This window comes from Carettochelys insculpta, chromosome 10, assembly GCF_033958435.1.
Source record: "Carettochelys insculpta isolate YL-2023 chromosome 10, ASM3395843v1, whole genome shotgun sequence".
Lineage (NCBI taxonomy): Eukaryota > Metazoa > Chordata > Testudines > Carettochelyidae > Carettochelys > Carettochelys insculpta.
The window spans coordinates 795,801-817,968 of NC_134146.1; the positions used below are offsets into that span (position 1 = coordinate 795,801).

Genomic DNA, 22,168 nt, shown 5'->3' on the forward strand with positions numbered 1-22,168 from the left:
GATTATTATGAAAATATTGACAAATTGGAGCCTCTCTTCTAGTCTCATTACAGAGCTGCAACCCAAATGATTTAAGTGGCTGTAGGGATTAATTTGTCAGTATCCTAAGTAACATTTATAGTACAGCTAAAAGATGACATGGTGCTTTACAAGTATTTGAAGTATACACCAAGGAAAGAAAAATTCTTTCTAGAAGGTCACTAGAACATTAAGGGCAAGTTAGTAAATTACTTTGATATTCATTCTAACAGCGATACCTGCATAGAAATAACCCCTTAAAGGAAGCGACTGAAATGAATCACCTGAGACTTTGGTTTTGAAGTCACGGGAGGAAGGAGGAGAGGGTGACACAAATATCAGAACCTTGCAGCAGCAGTTATATGGACCGAATTACTGAAAACCTAGTCACACATTGAATCTCTCTTTAAATCAACCTGGCTCAATTGCCACAAAGAAATCATCAGCTAAAGCACCTCACTTGTCTTTATCACAGTCATTTTCATTCCTCCAAAACAAACAAACAAGCAAAAAGCCACACACAACCCGTGGGCAAATAGCATTTTGCAAGAGTGATCTGGCTTTGGACCAGATCCCAAGACATGCCATTTTGTTACAGTTAAAGATTCCAGTAGACTGGGGCTAACTAGGGGTACAGTTCACAGAGTCAGCTTCTGCCAATAGCTTTTTGAACCATGGCTACTTCATGCTCTTCCCCAAAAGGAGAGTCACCCAGAAAGCCTTTTCATTACTGAAACCCAGTCAGAGTGTCTCGGTCACCTTCCTGACCACCACTCAGTCTCACCTACACACTGTCATTGGTGGCAGACTAACACACGAGAGCCGATGTGCCTTTCCTACACGAGGCTTCCGGCTGTGTTAGCCCAGTACCTCTAAACTCCAGCTTAGCCAAAGCTCAAGCCTTCCCCCTCCCCGGGCAGCCCCAGCCAGGGAAGCCCATTTCATCTCCCCCACCCGCCCAAGCACGCCGGAGAGAGTCACCTCAGCAGACAATACTGGGTCCGAGTCAAGCCCCCGGTTGCCGAGTAATTAAAAGCAGAACACCGACTTTCTCGGCAGCCCTCCCCCAGCCTCGCTTTGTCCGCGCTGGTTATGTCACCGTCCCCTCGCACCCGCGGGAGCGGCCCGGGGCACAAGCCGCCTCCAGCCCCCACAGCTGCAGCCAGGGAGCGACGCGGCCCCTCGGGGGGCGGCCGAGCCACGGGGACGTTCGCACCCAGGCCCGGCCCGAGCCCAGGAGACACGGGACGGGGCCGTTCTCCGCCGGCGGCCGCTGCCAGCGTCATCACCACAAGCCCACGTTCGCTCCCGGCGCGCCCCTCCCCCGCCGAGCCGAGCCGAGCCGGGCCGGGCCGGGCCCCACGTGCCAGCGCAGAGCCCGCGAGCTGCAGGTGGCCCCGGGCGGCCGGGCCCGAGCTCCCGCCTCGGCCGGGCAGAAAGTTGGTGCAAAGTTCGGCGGCGAGCGCGGCCCTGCGCGGCAGTGACACGTAGCCACGGCCGCGCGCCCGCCCGCCCCCGCGGCGGCCCCGGGCTCGGCTCGGCGGGGTGGGGGCGCGGGGCCGGCCGGCCGACAGCTCCGCCGCGCCTCCGCCTCCACGTCGGCAGCGCTGCGGGCCCGGCCCGCCAGCCGTGCAACTTACTCCGGCCGGTGCCCTGCTAGCTCTCTCTGCTGGAGAAGCCCCGAAACGCTCCTGGGAAAGCGGCGAGCTCCCTTCCCCGGCAGCTATATAGGGCGGGCGGCTGCCAATCCCGGCCGCGCACGTCAGAGCCATGCCCCTTCCCTTCCAGGGCAGGCCCCGCGCCGCCGCCAGGGCGCTGCCCCGCGCCGGCCCCAAGGGGCGCCCGGGCCGCAGAGGAGCTGCTGCCCGCCGCTCCCGAGCAGCGCGGTGCGGCCCCAGCAAGCCCCTTCCCCGCTCTGGGGCCGGGCGGCCCTTGGCAAGCTCCAGGTGCTCACGGGCCGCCCCTGCCCAGTGGGCAGTTCCTCGGCTGGAGCTCTGTCCTGCCCCGGGCAGCGAGCCCGGCCCGGCCATGCGCTGGTGCGGGCGGGGCGGTGTGGTCCGAGAAGGGGGAAGTACTTTTTAGCACCCCGTTCCCTGCAGGCCCAGGGCAGAACAGTCCGTGACCCCCACACAGGCAGGAGCCTCGCCTGGGCAGATGCAGTCCTGCTGCCGCGGGGGTGGCGCTGCGCTTGTGCTCGTGCTCGGGGCGGCTCAGCCAGCTGCTGGCATGGCCAGGGCTGCCACATGCCCCTCCAGCAGGGTTGCCAACTGATAAAAATGCGAACACCCTTGTCCCACGTCTGCCCTGAAGCCACAGCAGGGTCCCAGCCCTTCTCTGGGGTCCTGCCTCGCGCTCGTTCCACCACCCCACCTTCTTCCAGTGCTTTCTTTCCTCCTCCCTCACTCCCATTCACCAGGCTGGGCCCTGCTCGGGAAGGGAGATAGGGTGGGGTTGCCACGCTGGACAGGGGCAGAGGGATTTGGTTAGGGAGGCAGGGAAGGAGGGAGGGGGTTGCAGACATGGAGTGCGAATTCTGCAGCAGGGATTGGGGGTGTGGGAAGGAATGAGGAAGGCAGCAGCTCCTGGGGCAAGAGAGGGTCTTTGTGAACTGCTCCCCACAGGCACGGCCCCTGTAGCTTCCAAAAGGAGCTGTGGAGGCAGAGGAGGGGCAGCGTGTGGCAAACCCCCTGACCTCCCTTACTGATTATAGGAACATGCTTAAATTAAGATCATAAGAATGGCCATTACTGGGTCAGACCAATGGTCCATCTAGCCCAGCATCCCGTCTGCTGACTGGCCAGTGCCACGTGCCCCAGAAGGGGTAGACCAAAGACAATGATCAAGTGACTTGTCTCCTGCCATCCACATCCAGCCTCTGACAAACAGAGGCCAAGGACACCATTCCTACCTCCTGGCTACTAGCCTTTTATAGGCCTAATCTCCATGAATTTATCTAGCTCTTCTTTGAACTTTCTCTTAATCCTAGCCTTCACAGCCTCCTCTGGCAAGGAGTTCCACAGGTTGACTGTGCGCTGTGTGAAAAAGAACTTTCTTTCATTAGTTTTAAACCTGCTCCCCAGTAATTTCATTTGGTGTCCTCTAGTGCTTGTATTATGAGAACAAGTAAATAACTTTTCTTTATTCACTCTCTCCACACTGTTGATGATTTTATATACTTCGTCATTCCATGAAGACATGAGAGGAACCATCCAATATGACGGCGCATTATTGGATGCTTTCAGAATCAGGAGCGGCGTCAAACAAGGATGCGTGCTTGCTCCGACATTGTTCGGGATCTTCTTCGCACTCCTCCTGAAGTATGCCTTTGGATCTTCAACAGAGGGCATCTTGCTGCACACAAGATCTGATGGGAAACTGTTTAATCCTGCAAGGCTGAAAGCTAAGTCTAAGGTGCAGGAAGTCCTCATCAGAGACATGCTGTTTGCAGACAATGCTGCTGTAGTGTCTCACATAGAAGACCAGCTTCAAAAACTGCTGGATCAGTTCTCCAAAGCGTGCAAGGACTTTGGGCTTACCATCAGCCTAAAGAAGACAAACGTACTCGGTCAGGATGTTGCTGAATCCCCATCAATCAGCATTGACAACTATACGTTAGAGGTCGTCCACGAGTTCGTTTACCTCGGGTCCACCATCCCTGACACCCTGTCGTTGGACACTGAGCTAAATAGGAGGATCGGAAAAGCGGCCACAACTCTGTCCAGACTCAGCAAGAGAGTGTGGAATAACAACAAGCTGTACACTCACACCAAAATGTAAGTCTACAGAGCCTGCATCCTCAGCACCCTCCTTTATGGCAGCGAGACTTGGACCCTGTATGCCCGCCAGGAAAAGAGGCTGAACGTCTTCCACTTGCGCTGCCTCAGGCGCGTCCTTGGAATATCATGGAAGGACAGAGAGACCAACACCACCATGCTCGAGCAAGCTGGAATCCCAACCATGCACACCCTCCTCAGGCAGCGTCGGCTCCGCTGGCTTGGCCACGTCCGCAGGATAAATGATGGAAGGATTCCAAAAGACATCCTGTATGGTGAGCTAGCCTCTGGCAAAAGACCACCCGGACGCCCCCAGTTGCACTACAAAGATGTCTGCAAGAGAGACCTCAGAGAGGTAGACATCGAGCTGGACAACTGGGAAGAACTAGCAGATGACCGCAGCAGATGGAGGCAGGGGTTACACAAGGGCCTTCAGAAGGGCGAGATGAGGATCAGACAGCTAGCAGAGGAGAAGCGAGCGCACAGAAAGCACACTAAGGACTTGTCAGACACCCACCACAAGAGATGCAAGAGATGCAGCAAGGACTGTCACTCTCGTGTGGGTCTTCATAGTCACAGTAGACGCTGTAAATGAAGTCCTCAATGGAAACTATGAAGGGAGCGATCCATAGTCTATGCAGACTGAAGGATGCCTACTACTACATATCCCTCCACCACCACCCTGTCTCCTCTTTTCTAAACTGAGAAGTGCCAGTCTCTTTAACCTCTCCTCATAGGGGACCTGTTCCAAACCCCTAATCATTTTAGTTGTTCTTGTCTGAAACTTTTCTAATGCCAAAATATCTTCTTTGAGGTGAAGAGACCACATCTGTATGTAGTATTCAAGATGTGGGCATGCCATAGTTTTATAAAGGGACAGTATTCTTTATCTTATTTTCTACCCCTTTTTTAATAATTCCTAACATCCTATTTGCTTTTTTGACTGCCCCTGCACACTGTGTGGATGTTTTCAGAGAACTATGCACGACAACCCCAAGATCTCTTTCCTGATTAGTTGTAGCTAAATTAACCCCCATCATATTGAATGTATACTTGGGGTTATTTTTTTCAATATGCATTACTTTACACTTATCCACATTAAATTTCATTTGCCATTTTGTGGCCCAATCACTCAGTTTAGTGAGATCTTTCTGAAGTTCTTCACAGTCTGCTTTTGTCTTGAGTATTTTGAACAGTGTAGCATCATCCACAAACTTTAGCACCTCACTACTTACCCCTTTCTCTAGATCATTTATAAATAAATTGAATAGGATTAGTCCTAGAACTGACCCTTGGGGAACACCACTGGTTACCCTTCTCCATTCAGAAAATTTAACATTTATTCCTACCCTTTGTTTCTTGTCTTTTAACCAGTTCTCAGTCCATGAAAGGATCTTCTCTCTTATCCCATGACAACCTAATTTACACAAGACCCTTTCGTGAGGGACTTTGTCAAAGGCTTTCTGGAAATCTAAAGTATACTACATATATTGGATCCCCCTTGTCCACGTGTTTGTTAACCCCTTCAAAAAATTCTAACAGATTAGTAAGACACAACTTCCCTTTAGAGAAACCATGTTGACTTTTGCCCAACAAACTATGTTCTTCTGTGTGTCTGACAATTTTATTATTTACTATTGTTTCAACTAATTTTCCTAGTACTGATGTTAAACTTACCGGTCTGTAATTGTCAGAGTCACCAGGCAGCCTGCCTAAGCCCCACTGCATTGGGGTTGAGGGGGGCAGTGCCTATGAAACCACCTGGGGCATCTGGGCCAATTGCCTCCTTTGCCAGGTGCCACCTCCCCTTTCAGTGAGCCTGTGTCCCTATGGCTCAACTTTTACATACAGCAGTTTCCACGTCAACTTCTGTAGCTTTGAGCTCTCTCCCCCTACACCCTCATAGCTATCTTTAAGGATCCCTATGTCAGTCTTCTCAACATCAATTTACACAAGGTTGTAAAAATATACCCGCTTGGTACAGAGATTAGACCATTCTCTGGTTGATTTTAGAGTTTTTCTGTCTTGGAGTTTTGGCCTGTTTCTCATCACTGTAGTATCTGAAGGTTTTCCATACAAACTAGATTGGCAATGGCAAAGTCCCGACCCTAGAACTTGGTGTGGTAGCTGAGTGGTTGAGGTGATACTCCTACAATCTTGGAAGTAGTAGGTTTGAATCATGCTTCATTTTTAGGGTTCTACCAAATTCAAAGTCCATTTTGGTCAATTTCTTGGCCATCAGCTTTTTAAAATGGCAAATTTCGTTATTTCAGCCATTTAAATCTGAAATTTCATGGTATCAGAAGGGTAGCCATGCTGGTTTGTATCTGCAGAAACCATGTGGCAGCTTAAAGACTAACAGATTTACTTGAGCATAAGCTTTCATTGCAAAGATCCACTTCGTAAACTACATCTGACAAAGGAGGCCCTTGCCCCATGAAAGCTGATGGCCAAATCTGTTAGTCTTTAAGGTGCCACAAAATTCATGGTGACATAATTGTGGAGGTCCTAACTTAAAAAAAGAATTGTATAGAAGTAGTGAGGTTATTGTATGAAGGTTGTAGTTTTGCTACCCTTACATCTGCACAAGATACTTAACTTCCTGCATCCCTCGCCCCCCTCCTTCAGTTCCATGTATCTGATTCGTCAGTTTTTATTGCAATTTTTTTTGGACCTCTGTGCTATTTACCCAAGTCTCTTCTGGGAAGGCTATATATCTGACGAAGTGGGTCTGTCCCATGAAAGCTCGTCACCTAATAAATCATTTCGTCAGTCTTTAAAATGCTACATGACTGCTGTTTTTTTCTATACAGCTGCTGGCAGTACCACTGCCGTCAGAGATGGACAGCTAGCGAGCAGCTGCTGCTGGCTTGGAATCAAGCTATAAAGGCAGTGTTGCTGGTAGCAGCAGTGCAAATGGATGGTATGGTATGGCGTTGCCACCCTTGATGCTGTCTGCAGAGCAGGGCCCTTAGTCAGCAACCACCACTCTGGCCCTGCTTCAGCAATACAGAAGTAAGGGTGACAGGGTGTGGTATTGCCACCCTTACTTCTGTGCTACTGCTGGTGTGGTGCTGCCTTCAGTGCTGGGCACTCAGTCAACATTACATGCACCACTCTCCAACTGTCCATCTCTGAAGGCAACGCACAAGGGTGGCAATACCCTGACTCTGCTTAAATGATTGTGTGATGCCCTGTAACTCCCTTTTGGGTCAGAGGAGCCTCAATTTGAGAAATGCCGGTCTCCCCTCTGAGAGTTGTACAGTATAAGTTAAAGCACACAAAAGACCAGGTTTCATGCTCTTTTCCATCTGAGTGAGTTTGGTAGGGGTCTACTCACCTCATACTGAAAGGTCACTTCCAGTTCAGCCAGCTACAAAATTGGGTATTGGATCCATTGGGTTAGGGCAGTGAAAAGTAGATAGCTGTAATGCTAGCTTCTGCATGGATGGCTGTGAGACCAAGGTACCTTAACTGAGAGAGTTAAGGGGGAGTGATAATGTCTTTTATTGGACAAATTTCTGTTAGTGAAAGAGACAAACTTTCAGGCTATACAGAGCTCTTCTTCAGATCTGCCTTAACCAGGGCAGCTGCTGAGTCACTGGCACAGAGGGACTTTGAAGTTCTAGCAGCGTTCGTGCAAGCATTGGCTCTTCTCCCTCAACAGATACAGAAAGCACCACAAAGGTAGAGTGCTTTTTGTGGAGTGCCAGAAATGGCTAATCTGGAACATTGTGTCTGAAATGTATAATCTTTAATTAAGAATGTAAAATCCTCAGGTAAGGAACTCTACTTTTATAAGCAAGTTGTTCCCTTCTTTTATGTAATGGCATGCACACAAAGACCGTGTTTAATTAAAGTACATTGAAATGACCCATAAGGAGATCTAGTACATCACCCAGAAGCTAAAAGCAATACACTTTCCCTGGTCCTCCCACGACCACATTTTCACTTCTACTGGCTTATATTTCATAGTAGCAAAGTCCTCATTGCCCGAACATTTACAACAAGTCCCAGGCAAAGCAGAGAAACTCACCTCTGTTATTTCAGATTCACTTAGAATTTAAGGTACAACCAAAAAATCAAACAGATGTGTAAAGTTTTCGATCCTATTTCCTTCATGCAGCTAAACAACATCTCAACACTAGGCCAATATTAACTAATTAATATTAGTTAAGTTAATAAATATTAACCAAGACATGTCTTGTGCTCTCTGGCCTGATTTCTAGTAAGCTAGAAATTCTCAGATCCTGCACTATTTAGGCTCCTAGCTTCCACTGACTTAAATAGGAGCTGCGAGCCTTAATACCTGTGAGCATCAAAGCCATATTTCCACCCATTTCTCTGTGAAGAGACATGTCCTTTTTAAGGCACTGTGTACAAGTAGTTTCAGCTACACCCAATTAGCTCTTGTGCAGGTAGGAAGCCTATCATGGCTCCTGGTTACCTTCAGCACAGGGAAGCGCTGCTAGATGAAATCCCCATTGGAAACTCCTAGTGGGATTTCTCCCCCTTTTCCCAAATCTCGGTGTCAATATGGCATTTGATAGGGACATGCTGTAGCATATCAGTGATGGGGACCTACATATACCTATTATGTCACACTTATCCCCGAGTTCTAGTCTGAGACATTATAGGTTTGTGGATATCCGTCCAACCTCCCCTCAACAACTGTATCCTTTTGAGGGAATACTGAGGTGATCTGGCTTTTTTAACCACATGGCTTTAACTACAGAACAGTGACACAGCATGAAGTGGAGTGTGCCCCTGGGGAATTGGGGCAGAGGAGGTTCTGGAAGGGCCTATCACAATCTGTTGCCTCTACTTCTATGGTGAAGATTTGTGTTGGGGTGGGGAAAAGAAACCTGTCACATCCTTTTCTCAGAACTATGAAGATTCCACAGAGGGGGACAGCCTGTCATGGCCCAGTCCCGCCCCTCCACCCCCCCCCCTCACACACACACACACACACACACACACACACACACACACACAGAGAAGATTTCCTGTAGGAGGATAAAGAGAAGCCTCAATGATGCTCTGAAGGCTGCCATGATCAGCTTCCCCTTCTTCCCACTGCAACAACACTAGTGGAAGAAACCTGCCACGGTCACTTCCCTTTCTTTTCCAGAGGAGGAGTGTTTACTGCCCTCTCTGCTTACCATTCCATCAGGGTGACCACATACTGAAAACAAGCCATGTGTCAGACATATGTAAGGGTTTGGTAAAAGGCATCAAGGGAGAAGAGTGCACCTGCTCTTCATGACAAGCAGTTCCCCATCCCTCTCTTCCCTTGTACCCTGTGGAGTTGGCTGTGTAAAGAGAAGGAGAGTGACTTGAGGGCTAGTGAGAAGAAGAACGCACAATAAATCATCACAGAAAAGATGTTAACGTGACAACTGGTGTAGTACTTGATGAGCATGTGCTCCAGTAACCTGTCATCAGTTTCTGTGGCTCAGCTGCACAGAGCCAGTCTGAAGGAACGCAAAGAAAGTGGGACAAAACAATGACGTAAAACCTTCAGGGACACTGGGTCAGGCCCTAAGAACAGGACATTCAAGTGGAGAACAAAAGCTTTCCTAGCCATGTTCTTCTTAGGAACAGAGATTTCTAGGAAGGAAAAAGCTTGTGGCCCTTCCATGCCTGGTGCAAAAATGCGGTTCTTTCATAGCACAATCACACTTGGACAATATGAGACCTTTCCAACAGCTTTTCAAGCATTTTCTGGTGTTGCAAGAGATGCAAACTTTGTTTTATATCCCGAGAATGGATGGCCTTGTTTTGAACTCAACCCAAATATGTTAAAGTGGTGTATACAAATGTAAGATTTAACTAGCAAGCACCCATCGTGTGCTCTGGGTTCTTATTCCACACACTGAAATTACAAAATAATGCAAGAGACCTGCCCAGAAATAGATCAACCTCAGTTACATTAGAGAAGAGAAAACAATGGACATTCCAGCATACCCAAACAGTTAAATCTAGGCTCTACCCTCAGTGGTATTTAGGATCCTAAATTTTATTGCAATCAGTGGATGTTAGGAACCTAAATATGTTGGATGATCTGGGCCCAACTGGCTAAAGAGGGAACAGAGTTCCAAAATGGAGGACTAGTCAAAAAGAACATCTTGCAAGTTCCCTCTTGTTTATATTGAGGGACTTCCAGCTTTACTGATCTAGATTTTGGCAGTACCGTACTAAGGTTGTGTTAGAAAGTATATGTTTATTTCTTTTAGGCAGACTACTGTTTTAAAAAGAAGGTGGAAGCAAAATTAGGAATGAAGGCCTCACACATCGCAGAATACAGAAACTCTCCCACAAGCAACCTATATTACTGCATGGGGCCAGGTTTTTCACTGGAAGAAAACCTTTGATTAAGTTGTAATAATATGGATCGTCAAGGAGAGAGAGGGAAAAAAAGAAGTTTGCTGTAAAAAAAAAAAAAAAAAAAAGAGTCAGAGTGGCATAAGAGCATTCTGTGCTTCCTATGTCAATGACTTCCAAACCAAATTTCCATCATTTACAATTGGACAGGGAAAAAGTTCTCACTGGAGATCTGGAAGTGAAGCTCTGTTGTTTCTGATTCAGGCATCAGTCACAAAGATTTCATTGGCCAAGTTCAGCCCACGGTTACACTTATGCAACCCCACTATCTTCTGTTGCTCATAGTCTACATGTGAGCGATGGCGCAGGTTTGTATCCCTAAATGGTGCTCCTGTTGAAAGGAGAAGCATCCAGTCCCATACCAAGGCTTAGTTAGGACTAAATAGCCTGATCATACCCAAGTACCTTCATAAAAAAGTTCCCTTGCCGTAGTAAGAAATCTGACCAGAGTCTGAGGTCAGGGTGAATTTGTGAGGCTGTTTAACCTGCCTGGGCTTCTCTGTCAGAAGTCTTTGGTTTATTGATTAATCTTCTGGGCACTCTGGCACTAAAGCAACGTAACTATTTGTCTACAGGCAATGCACAGTGTCCTCCTTATAGTATCACTGAATGCACCACAAAAAAGTCCGAGCAAATGTGTTTGAAGAATTAAAGTAACTTACTGGTTTGGTAAGCGTTCTAAAGTGAACAGGACAGATAAGTGCAACATCACTCCCACCACCCGCCACCATCCCCACAGAAAGAGGAACCACAGCGGGTTGGGGAGGCGGTGGTCATGATCTACCTAAGGCAAGAGGTAAAGATGAACATGCTGATAGACTGGGTAAGGCGGAGAACAACAGCAGATGCATCAAGGGGTATCAGATGGACATCCTTTTCCTCACTGGAAGACCTCAACTTTGCGGGTGACCTTGCGTTGCTTTCCCACACCCAACAACACATGCAGGAAAAGACACAACGCATATATACCTTTGGACGCCAGGCTGGACTAAGAGTTAACCAGGAAAACCCAGAGATTATGACATTCAACATAGATTCACCAGCACCACTCAAGACAGATGATGCAGACTTACCCAGCACAGACAGCTTTATGTACTCAGGCAGCATCATCCACCATGATGGAGGCACCAAGAACAGCATCCAGAGCAGACTAAGCAAGGCCAGAAATGGCCTCAGAAGTACGAACAATGCATGGAGATCTACACAGTACAGTGTCCACACCAATCTTAAGCTGTACCAGAGCTGTGTCATACCAACACTACTATACAGCTCAGAGTGCTGGCAGATGACAGTATGACCATGCCAAGCTCTCATCCTTTCACACCACTAGTTTTAGCAAGCTACTTCGCATCTTTTGGCCGAAGACGATCTCCAACCATGACCTGCTCTTGTGATGCTACCAGGAGGAAATGACCTCTGTCATCATGAGAAGATGCTGAAGATGGATAGGGCATGTGATGAAAAGGGAGGCAGATGCCACTGCAAAGAGAGCACTTCACTGGATGCCTGAAAGATGACAGAAACGTGGGAGGCCCAAGACAACGTGGCGGCGTACTGCTGAGGCAGACGTGAAGAGAATGAACTACACTGGGACACACTGGAGAAAATGGCCAAAAGACAGACAGAAGTGGAGAACCTTCATTGATGCCCTACATGCCAGCGGGCATAACAGGCTTTAACTAACTAAAGCAAGAGGAAGCATTGTTTAGTGATGTGATGAAGTGGGGGATTTTCTTAATGTTTTGTGTGAATATAGTGTGTGCATGTTTCCCCTATGTGTGTGTTTAATGAGGTGGCTGGAGAGGGTGTTTCTTGGTGCAGAGACTCAAGTGTGACCTCACACAGCAGCCTGAACCCATGACAACTGCCAGATCCCGTAGAATTTCCAGTCACTGACCTGAAGTCCCACTCCATCTTGGGAGACAGTTGATTCTGGCCAATGGGAACAAAGGGTAGAAGAGAGAGGGCCCACATAATCTGAGATATTTGCATCAATTCTGAGTGTGAAAGTACTATTACAGGGTAAATGAGAGTTGCAGGTAATTATAAGTCTAGTACTTCAAGAAGAATCTGAGGTTGGCTTACAGCTAGTCTCCCTCTAAGACAAACACGCAAAGAACTGACACGATTTCAGCTTTTTCTTGTTAAGGAGCAATGTTTAGTTATTGATAAAATGCCTTGTTAGATACATACCTATTGTGTAAACAGGAGAATTTAGCTGTTGCCCAAACACTCCTAATTTCTGTGAATTTTGCATTCACTGATATTAAGTGCCAAAGGACCTGGATGTCTTTTACAGATATTGCTTCTGTGTGGGCATGCTTCATTCAGACAGCTACCTACAACATTTCTAAAATTCTTCCCTCTGAAGTGGAGCAGAGTATCACTAGAAAACAAGTCCAGTAATTGAACTTCTCACAAAAGAGTGGGGGGGGGGAAAACACCTGTCCCTGTTTCTACTTTTCATGTACAGATAACAAATCTGTTTTACTTTTTCCAGCAGCATGCTTTATCAAGAGATGTCCGCTCTACACATGAAACACTCAAGAAGGTAGAGTTACAGAAATTGTACTTTCATCTACTGAACTTGTAGCCAATATCTCCCAAGTACAATCTCTTCCCTAAAATTAACCCATAAACATCCTCTCTGCTCTTTCTTCCTTTAAATTTCTTCCAGCTTTCCCTTTTCTTGACAAGCTCCCAGCATCTCTCCTTCTACAGCCAGTAACCTTGTAAGCCAATGCTTCTCATATATGGCCACATGCAACCACCAGGGTTTTTTTTGCACTACAAAGCAGTGTCCCTTTCCCCTAGGCCTGCCCCCTCTGGAGACCTGGAGAAGCATGCTGCTAGTAGTGAGTTCCCCTTCCGGGAGACAGTAGGGTCAGGCTGCAGCCCTGGGATGATGGGCAGCAGGCTCTGACCTTGGGGTTGGTGGGCAGCAGCCTCTGACCATGAGGCTCCACCTACAGGGCTAACTCCTCCCCGCCACCCCAAAATGCCCGGGTTCCCACTGCTTCCACCAGCATGTCATGGAGTCTCCGCATCTCCTGCCTCCCCGCTGCTGATCTCCACATCCAAAGCTCAGTTTGTCCCCAGACTTGCCAGGACTACGTTTGCTGCTATGAAAAGTTATATTTGTGTGTTTGTTAACATCACTTTTCACAGTGCCAGACTTACTAGCTCACAATTCTTTAAAATAAAAGCAACAAAACAAAAAGGAATGTGCCAAACACCTTAGTTGGGTTTCTCTTCTGTTTAAGTCCAGTAAAGAATACAGACAACTGTACATTCATTACTCAGTCTGCAAAAAGACTAAATAAATTACAATGATTTAGACATATTTATGAGCATATTTATTACTTTTGCCTAAAGTTAACTGAGTATTTTAAGAAAATCTGTCCGTGTGACCACCAGCAAGAGTGGATGGCTACATTGTGAGATCACCAAAAAGGTTATGAGAACCCCTCTTTTAAGGTAGACATAGCTCCTTTCATCAGCCTTTGCTGCTCAATAAATGTGACAGCAGTAACGTACTTCCAGCAGGGGCACAGCATAGTGCCTCAGCAATGCAGCTGAGGCATCTAAGGATAAAGAAAGCAAGATCAAGGTCAACCCTACATCCTACTAGTGATGCTGTCAGAACACCAAGACCTAATCCCTCCAACCCTGTCTGTGTGCCTTGCTGGCCTGCCTGTGCTGCTACCCCACTAAGCACAGCGCAGTAACAAGAGCTCTAAAAGCTCTGCTTCTGCATGGAGCCATTTTCCCCAATCCACCAGTTGCAGGGACGGCAATTACACGAGTCCAATTAAGTGTTTCTTTCCCAAGAGCACTGCTAGGAAAATGGTAAGTACAACAGTAATTAGATACGAGGAAAGGGAAAAACTAGAAGTTAGGACCATTAAGGTTTTTAAGAAGTTCAAGTTTGGTTGTTCTTTTTCTTTTTTAAGGATTTCAGGTTTTTAGCAACTCCACCATGAAGTCTCTAGGGCTTCTATGCCAGTACCAAGCCTGGATAAAGGAGCAGGGTTGCTGAGATGAGCGACAATGCGCTGAATGTGAAACAACAATACGAATGAAATCTGATGTCAGTACAACTAAAGATAAAGGATGCTGGCTCAGACATCGCCCAGATAAATGAGTTCTGCGACACCAACTGGGCGATCAGGTTTGTGTCGATAAGTTGGCTACTGAAAGAAAATTACAAGTAACATGCTATCAATTGGAATATGGAACGTCCGAACACTGTGGGTGACTGCAAAATTAGAGCTGCTTCAGGAGATGGAGAGATACCGATGCGATATACTTGGACTGGCAGAGATGCACTGGATGGCATCAGGAAAGATGTGCAGTTGCAAAATCATTTGGTCAGAAAATGGAAGGAAGCATGAGGCAGAGTCAGAGTCCTTCTTAGCAAAAGAGCTAGAGGAGGATTATTAGAATACAAACCAGTGAGCACAAGAATGATGGCAGCGAGATTTGAAGCAAAATCACTCAACATCTCGGTCATTCAGGTGTATGCACCCACGCAGGACAGTACGGAGGAAGAGACTGAGCTATTTTATAAAGACGTGGCAAAGATGCTGGAGGAGATATCAAAGAGAGATGTGTTGATCATCGAAGGAGATTGGAATGCAAAGGTCGGAACAGATAACAAAGGCTGAGAGTGAGTCATGGGAAGGTTTGGATATGGGAAACAAAAGAACTAGGTGAGAAACTACTAGAGATTGCTACAGAGCATGAGATGGTGATCTGCAACACGAGATTCCAACAAAAGAACTGTAGTAAGTGGAAATGGCGATCGAATGACAGGAAGTCCAAGAACGTGATAGATATGATTTTGATAAGAAGCAGATGGGTAACATCAGTACAACAGTGCCAAACTTTCCTAGGAGTAGACACAGACTCGGACCACAGTCTAGCAATCACAAACATCAAGATAAAACTCAAGAGAAAGTGTAAGACACAGTTTAAGAAAAGAAGAGACGTGGCGAGGCTAGGCAAGGAAGAAACAGGAAATGCGTACAGAGCAGCACTCAAAGAGCAGATTAGGAATGCGGGCACAGAGAATCAAAGGGATAGCTATGGCAATAGAAGAGGCAATTGAGCAGACTGTTCTGGAAGGAGAGAAGATGAACAGGAAGTGGATCATGCAGGAGACACCAAAGTTGGTCGAAGAGAAGAGAGCATTGAAGACCAGAAGGGATGTTTCTGAGAGGGCAGAACAGCAATACAGGGTGAAATGCAATGAGGTAAGGAAAGTGGCCAGAGAAGATAAGGCAAAATGGTTAGAGGAATAATGTGAAGACAGAGAGGTACTACAGCGAATGTAAGACAAGGAAGGCATATAAGATGATTAGAAATATTAATAGGAAGTGGCAGCTGAAGAGTGGCGATCAAAGATGAGAATGAAAAGGTGCTCATGAACAGGGAGAAGATTGTGCATCGACGGACAAGATATTGTACCGATCTATCTAAAGCACAGTTGGACCTGAGTGTCTCAGAGAGACTGACTGAAGAACTGAAAGAGATATCTCCACTGAGACTGATATTTCAAAGGAGGAAGTGAAAAGAGCAGTGAAACGACTAAAGAACAACAAGAGCCCTGGAAATGATAAGATCACAGTAGAGATGATCAAATACAGTGGAGAAAGCAAGATTCGGGAAATACACCAACTGTGTAATACAGCATAGAAAGAAGAGAAGGCACCTAAGGAATGGGCAAGATCCGTGCTAGTGACAATACACAAGAAAGGAAGTACATTGGAGTGCAAGAACTACAGCATGATTGCCCTAACAAGTCATCTAGGTAACATGCTGATGACGATGCTGACAAAGAGCCTAAGATCGCAGATAGAACATCTAGCAGACGAGCAAGCGGGGTTCAGGTAAGAAAGAAATATCATATAGCAGATATTGGCACTAAGATTGATAGCGGAGAAAGCTTGTTGAAAGAAAAAAAACATATACACTTGCTTCATCTATTTTCAGAAGGCATTTGACAGTATAGATCAGAAAGTGACTTGGGCAGTGTTGGAGTCATATGGAGTGGATAGCAGACTGATCTGGTTGTTGAAGGATATCAGTGACAATGTGGAGGCAGCAATGAGAATGTGCATTGCGTTGGGAAGTTGGTTTAGAATGAGTAGAGGTATGAGACAAGGAGATCTAATATCACCAAGTATCTTCATCACGCATCTAGAGAGAGAGAGATGGACAAGATCAAGGAAGAGGTAGGAGGGCTATCTGTGCATGGGATAAGAATTAACAACTTGAGGTTTGTGGGTGATCATTGAAGAAGTTGAGAAGCTAGCAAAGACAGTGCAGGTGCTAAATGAGGAAGGGAAGCTGTATGGACTAATTACGAACTTCGATAAAACGAGAACAATGGTATTTGGAGGTAAGGAAATAGGAAGGAAGATCAGTGCAGATGGGATTGAACTAGAGAACGTAGAGAAGTTCATGTATCTGGGGAGCAACATAATGTATGATCTAGACAGAAAGAAGGAAATAGCCACTAGAGTAGTGAAAGCAAGAGAGAGTTTGAAGGCAATGAATAAGATCTGGAAAAGCAAAGTGATTAGCTTAGGAATGAAGCTGAGCATCTTGAAAACGCGTGTATTCAGCAGCATGTTGTATGGATGTGAATCATGGGTGATAACAAAAGATTCAAAGAGAAGAATATTGGCATTTGAGAGGAGTTGTTATAGAAATATCCTGAGAATAGGATGAATCCAGAAGGTCACCAACAAGGAATTATATAGGAAGACACAGCCGAAAGAGAACCTACTGCAGAAGGTTATACAATGCAAGTTACAGCTATTTGGGGATATTTGCAGAATGAACGACGAATGAAAAATCAAGACACTGGTATTCAGCATAATAGATGGTTCGAAAAGGAGAGGCAGACCCCACAGAGAACCGGTAGATGATATAGTAGATTAGTGTGGAGCTAGCCTACAGGAACTAAGCCACTCTGCACTGGACAGGGACAGTTGGAAGGAAATAGTGAGAGAGGCATCAGACACCAACGCATGCTGAGCCCATGGTTGTTGATGATGAAGTTTTTAGAAAAAGAGACATTGATCTTTTTCTTACCTTACGTATTTTGTACCAGGAACTAACTACTTAAATACTTCCCAAAGATCAGAGGAGCATACAACAAATTGTGAAATAGTTAAATCAAGAATCTACCTGTGAACTAACTGCTGCAAGGAATTATTACATAAAATATTTTGCACTTCCATGGTGATTTTGATCAAGGAATGAACAGTCACTATCTTTACATGTTGAAAATTTACCTGACATGTACAAGTTGGAGGTCTGAACTTAACTAGTCACAGACAAGAGGGTGGCCACCAGTAATGTCCAGAGATTACCTGATAAGATACGAAGTGCCCGGCTACCTCAAGGTGCAAGGTAGGATGGCATTTCTACTATGCTGCTTAAGCCAATACCAGAATCTCTGTAGCTGGAGAGAAACTTCAAAGGAGGCCTGGTTTCCCTGGTTAAGTTAAAAGTGCAGGCTCTTCAAATTTTTGTTGTAGACAAACACAGAACAAGACCCATCACGGATGGATGACATTCTGTTCACGCAACTTAAATCCTTAAACACACAAGAATTCTCCAACACACCAGAAACTTAAAAAAGCACAGATTTAAGTAGGGAAGATTTTTCTAGTACTCCCATTTTTAGATAATACTACATTTCTTTAACCTGAAAAACAACGGCCCCGCTGGAGTCACAACATGTAAACAGGGTGAGCACCACCTTACGGCTACGTCTACACTAGCCAAAAACTTCGAAATGGCCATGCAAATGGCCATTTTGAAGTTTACTAATGAAGCGCTGAACTACATATTCAGTGCCTCATTAGCATGCGGGCGGCCACAGCACTTTGAAATTGACGTGGCTCGCTGCCGCGCGGCTCGTCCACACAGGGCTCCTTTTTGAAAGAACCCTGCCTACTTCGAAGTCCCCTTACTCCCATCTGCTCATAGGAATAAGGGGACTTTGAAGTAGCCGGGGTCCTTTTGAAAAGGAGGCCTGTCTGGACGAGCTGCATGGCAGCGAGCCGCATCAATTTCAAAGTGCCCCGGGCGCCCCCATGCTAATGAGGCGCTGAATATGTATTTCAGCACTTCATTAGTAAACTTCGAAATGGCCATTTGCATGGCCTACAAGTGCAGTGAAGGGAAACGGAAAAAAATAGAGTAAGGGAGTTTTAATTTCAGAAGCTTTGGAAAACATGTTAGGTTAACTTACAGAAGAGCTTACAGCTTTAGAAAAAATAAACAAGCCTTCCTTTAAGACTACTAAATTAAACTCTTAACTGAAGTCTTCCCACTGTAGGTCCTCATAGAGGATGAATTCCTAAAGAAAGGTTACTCACCGTAGTAACGGTGGTTCTTCGAGATGTGTCCCCGTGAGTGCTCCACATTAGGTGTCGGGCTCGCCCGGCGCCGCAGATCAGATCTTCCAAGCAGTTTCTGCCAGACCGTGCATGCGCCGGTGCGCGCCGCTCCCTTGCGCGCTCCTGGCCACGTGCGCGATCCGGTCCCCACCAGTTCCTTGACCAACCGCCTCGGATGCTCCTGCAAAACACTAAACAGAGATCCGAAGCGGGGAGGATGGGCGGGTAGTGGAGCACCCACGGGGACACATCTCGAAGAACCACCGTTACTACGGTGAGTAACCTTTCTTTCTTCTTCGAGTGTCCCCGTGGGTGCTCCACATTAGGTGACTACCCAGCAGTAACCCAAGATAGGAGGTGGGTAATCGGATTATGTGCAGCTTGTCCCTGAGAGGACCGCTGTCGAGAGACAGGTATCCTCTTGGAATACCCTGTGAAGGGCGTAATGTTTGGCGAAGGTGTCATAGGATGACCAGGTCGCCACTCTGAAAATGTCTTTTAGCGCAACGCCCTTGAAAAAGGCTGTTGATGCCGCCACCACCCTAGTGGAATGAGCCCTGGGCGTGGCCAGTAAAGGAGTCTTTTTGAGTTCGTAGCACATTTTTATGCAGGATACGATGTGCTTCGAGATTCTCTGCGAAGAGAGACCTTCTCCTTTCGATTTGGGAGCAAGAGAGACTAGGAGTCTATCCGTTTTCCGGAAGGACTTGGTCCTGTCTATATAGAAGGCTAGCGTCCTCCTCACGTCCAAGAGGTGTAGGCACGCCTCTTTGTTAGAGTTATGAGGCTTTGGATAAAATGAGGGCAAAACGATAGGTTCGTTAATGTGAAACTCGGAAGAAACTTTAGGAACAAAGGCTGGATGCAGCCATATGGTTACCGCCTCCTTGGAAAAAACAGTGCAGGGTGGCGTTGCCATAACTGCCGCAAGCTCGCTCACCCTGCGAGCTGACGTGATTGCGAGAAGAAAGGTCGTCTTTATCGTAAGGAGGCGGAGGGAAACCATGGCCAAAGGCTCGAACGGTGGTCCCGTTAGCGCATTAAGCACCAGGTCCAAGTTCCACGAAGGTGGAAGCGGTTTCCGAGGGGGGTATAGGTTTACCAACCCTTTGAGGAACCTGGTAACCATGGGATGGGCGAACACCGTGTGCCCTTCCTCTTCGTGTCTGAACGCCGAAATGGCGGCAAGGTGGACCTTTAACAAGGATAGTGAGAGTCCTCCTCTCTTGAGGTCCAGTAAATACTCTAATATTACAGGTATAGGCACCGAAAGGGGGGCCAGCTGTTTGGTAGAACACCATGCCAGGAAGCAAGTCCATTTCTGCTTGTAGGTCTTCCTGGTGGAAGTCCGCCTGCTACTTTCTAGGACTTGTTGCACTTCCTCCATACATGTGCTCTCTAGGGAGCTGAGCCATGGATTAACCACGCTTGTAGTCGCAGGCCTTGGGGGTGCGGATGCACTATGGACCCCTGGGCTTGTGTGAGCAGATCCGGCGCCACTGGAAGCGGCATCGGTGGACGGTCCGACATGCGCAGGAGTAGGGGGAACCATTGCTGTCGATCCCACGTTGGGACTATCAGGATCATTCGGGCTCCTTCCCTCCTGGCTTTCTGCAAGACTTTGTGGATCAGCATTGTGGGAGGAAAAGCGTAAAGCAGGGGGCCCCTCCAGGAGATCGCGAATGCTTCCCCCAGGAACCCCCGGCCCAGTCCTGCCCTGGAGCAGAATCGTGGGTACTTCTTGTTGTGTTGAGTGGCAAACAGGTCTATCTGGGGAAAACCCCATGCGTGAAAAATTGGTCGTAGCAGATCGCGATGGATCTGCCACTCGTGCGTGAGTGTGAAACGCCTGCTCAGCTGGTCTGCCTTCACATTGTGAGCGCGTGGTAAGTACGAGGCTGTCAAGATTATATTGTTGGCGATGCACCAGTTCCATAACCGGACTGCTTCCGCGCATAAGGCATGGGACCGAGCTCCTCCTTGCCGATTTATATAAAACATGGTGGAGGTATTGTCTGTACTGATCCCGACTACTTTGCCTTGTATATGGTCTCGAAAGTGTCTGCAGGCGTTGAACACTGCTCTGAGCTCCAGTATATTTATGTGCAGTGACTGCTCCGTGGAGGACCGCAGCCCTTGAGTCACCTCTTCGCCCATGTGTGCTCCCCACCCTATGAGGGAGGCATCTGTAGTAAGAAAAACCGATATTTGTGGCTGGTGGAAGGGTACCCGTTAGCAAGTTCTTGGGGTTTACCCACTATTGCAGGGATTTGCGCACCTCTGCTGTGGGCGACACCACCCTGCGAACGGTGTGTGCTGACGGTTTGTATACGCTCGCCAGCCAGTGCTGCATGCTGCGCATGTGTAACCTGGCGTTCTGTACTACGAACGTCGCTGCTGCCATGTGGCCCAGCAGCTGTAAGCACGTCAGGACCGGCACCGTAGGGCTGAAGGTGATGACTTGCACGAGGGAGCCGATGGCCCAAAAGCGAGTATCTGGTAGATACACTCTCGCTGTAATAGAATTTATGCGTGCCCCTGTGAACTCTATGTCCTGTGTGGGGTCTATCTTTGATTTTGCCAGATTGATAACCAGGCCGAGCGAAGAGAACGTGCCTGCTCTGACGCGTATCATGCGTAGTACCTCCTCCTTCGAGGCCCCTTTGAGCAGGCAGTCGTCCAGATACGGGAATATAAATACCCCCTGTCTGTGCAGGTAGGCTGACACCACTGCCAAGGTCTTGGTGAAGACTCTGGGGGCCGAGGAGAGGCCAAACGGTAGGACCTTATATTGAAAATGTTCTTTGCCTACCATGAACCGGAGGAATCGTCGGTGAGCCGGATGGATAGTTATGTGAAAATACACGTCTTGTAAGTCGAGGGCTGCAAACCAATCTCCATCGTCTAGTGCCGTAAGGATGGAGGCAATTGTGATCATCCGAAAGTGTTGCTTGCACAGGTACCGGTTGAGGCCTCGAAGATCTAAGATGGGCCTCCAGCCTCCTGTCTTTTTCTCCGTGAGGAAGTACCTCGAGTAGAACCCTTTCCCTTGCAGTTGCTCCGGCACTCTTTCCACTGCCCCTGTGAGCATGAGATGGTCTACCTCCTGCTTGAGCCTCGCTACGTGGGAGGCCTCCTGGAGGTGGGGCCTGGGTGGAGGTCGTGGCGGTGGGAGCGACTGGAAGGGGATGGCGTACCCCGTGGCTATGATCTCCAGCACCCATTTGTCTGTGGTGATCCTTTGCCACTGGTCGTAGAATGGTCGGAGGCGATGGTGGAATAACAGCTTCGGATGACCTTGTGCGATGGTAGTGATGGCGCAGCCCTGGATCTGTGTGTCAAACTTGTGGCCTTTGGCCCTGCCCTGAGGACGCACGGCTCTGTTGGGAACATCGCCTGGGAGTTCTGTACTGCTGGTGCTGTTGATGTCGCCCTTGCTCGTAACCCCTGTGGTACTGGGGACGCTGTTGCTGGTACTGGTACCGTCTTTGTTGAGGGTAGTACTTTTTCTTTCTGTATGGAGGGGTGTAAATCCCCAGGGTCCTAAGTGTGGCTCTTGAATCTTTACTGGAATGA

General features: G+C 47.6%; 1 protein-coding gene across 5 annotated transcripts in view; it reads right to left on the bottom strand.

Moving 5' to 3' along the window:
* Nucleotides 1-22,168, bottom strand: part of HDLBP (high density lipoprotein binding protein) — an 81,153-nt gene that overhangs the window by 40,906 nt on the left and 18,079 nt on the right. The window contains exon 1 of one of the 5 annotated variants that reach the window (XM_075003838.1): nucleotides 1,659-1,743. The exons of 3 other annotated variants lie outside the window; for them this stretch is intronic. The gene's annotated coding sequence lies outside the window, so the exon portion shown is untranslated. Of the gene's footprint in view, nucleotides 1-999; nucleotides 1,019-1,658; nucleotides 1,744-22,168 lie in introns of those variants that run through there. One more of the 5 variants, XM_075003840.1, reaches the window with a different exon arrangement.